This window comes from Polypterus senegalus, unplaced genomic scaffold, assembly GCF_016835505.1.
Source record: "Polypterus senegalus isolate Bchr_013 unplaced genomic scaffold, ASM1683550v1 scaffold_5390, whole genome shotgun sequence".
NCBI classification, from domain to species: Eukaryota; Metazoa; Chordata; class Cladistia; order Polypteriformes; family Polypteridae; genus Polypterus; species Polypterus senegalus.
In genome coordinates, this window is record NW_024380869.1 from 1500 (window position 1) to 3359 (window position 1860).

The window sequence follows — 1860 nt, forward strand, 5'->3', positions numbered from 1 at the left end:
CCAAAGCGAGAATCATACCCCTAGACCAACAAGCCGGCTGGGCTGGCGCTTTTGGCATTCTCCTAGGCAGTATGGCTGCTATTGCGCAAGATTTGCATTGTGTGTTTCAAAGCAAAATTTCTCGAAGGAATGCACTTCTAAAGAAATCAAGGGCTTCTCAGAGCGCAAGGAACTTTGGATTCTTTTTGTTTCTGACATACGTGACAATTAAATGTTCTGAAAACTGCAGAAAATCAATTCCACATTCCAAATGCTGGCAGAGTTGCGAAATTAAGCGCAAAGAAACATTTCAGACTAACGCATGAAATAAATCTTAGCGGATCCTTGAAACTCATTGAGGTTTATTTCCAGCCCAAATCTGAAGGGGTACTCTTCTGAAGCGGCGTTAAATTCCTTTTCGTCTTAACGAGCTTTAAAGCAAATGCCGGAAGGCTGCATTCTCTCAATCCTTCAGTTGAAAAGTGAATTTGTTTTATTTACACCTGACAAAAATTCAGTTCTAAATGGAAATTCTTTACTGCTTCCTTTCCTGGCATACGAAAAGCTTTACTTCTTTCAAGAAATGATCACCAGCTGTTTCCTCATTGCTGAAAGTGCGGAAGCAGCTGGCGGGCGGCAGAAGAAGCAAACAACAACAACAGATATATATCAGTTCGTTTCCATGTCTTAAATGGCTTAATGGTTGTGTTGGTCAGGTATTTTAGGGTGTTTAGGGTCAGCAAGTTCTCTTTTCTACCGACATGCAAGCCAAAATATTTCTGTAAGAAGCAGTGCAGATATTGACGCGTACTGGTGAAAGAAAGCGCCGCCGACAGCGGGATGAACATTTATCAGTTGCTGTATCTCGTTCCATTGCTTTGCCTAATCATCAAGTAGACTGGAACGATCACGTGGAATGGTTAGCATTGGAAACTATCTCTAAAAGCGTAACTTAAACACTCTCAGATATGAATCGCAAAGCGAAGCAAGTAAGGCGGGCTTGTCCGGGATTTGAACCCGGACCTCTCGCCCAAAGCGAGAATCATACCCCTAGACCAACAAGCCGGCTGAGCGCAGCCTTTTGGCATTCTCCTAGGCAGTATGGCTGCTATTGCCATAAGATTTGCATTGTGTGTTTCAAAGCAAAATTTCTCGAAGGAATGCGCTTCTAAAAGAAATCAAGGGCTTCTCAGGCGCAAAGGAACTTTGGATTCTTTTGTTTGACATACGTGACAATTAAATGTTCTGAAAACTGCAGAAAATCAATTCCACATTCCAAATGCTGGCAGAGTTGCGAAATTAAGCGTTAAAGAAACATTTCAGACTAGCATGAAATAAATCTTAGCGGATCCTTGAAACTCATTGAGGTTTATTTCCAGCCCAAATCTGAAGGGGTACTCTTCTGAAGCGGCGTTAAATTCCTTCGTCTTAACCGAAGCTTTAAAGCAAAACCGGAAGGCTGCATTCTCTCAATCCTTCAGTTGAAAAGTGAATTTGTTTTATTTACACCTGACAAAATTCAGTTCCAAATGGAAATTCTTTACTGCTTCCTTCCTGGCCACACTGAACTTTACTTCTTTCAAGAAATGATCACCAGCTGTTTCCTCAATTGCTGAAAGTGCGGAAGCAGCTGACGGGCGGCCAGAAGAAGCAAACAACAACAACAGGTATATATCAGTTCGTTTCCATGTCTTAAATGGCTTAATGGTTGTGTTGGTCAGGTATTTTAGGGTGTTTAGGGTCAGCAAGTTCTCTTTTCTACCGACATTACAAGCCAAAATATTTCTGTAAGAAGCAGTGCAGATATTGACACGTACTGGTGAAAGAAGCCGACGGCAACGCGGGATGAAACATTTATCAGTTGCTGTATCTCGTTCCATT

General features: G+C 41.9%; 1 non-coding gene across 1 annotated transcript; it reads right to left on the bottom strand.

Moving 5' to 3' along the window:
• Positions 1-975: 975 nt before the first annotated feature.
• trnaq-uug lies at positions 976-1044 on the bottom strand. Its single transcript has one exon. It is a non-coding gene; the product is annotated as a tRNA-Gln (tRNA).
• Between the last annotated feature and the right edge of the window lie 816 nt (positions 1045-1860).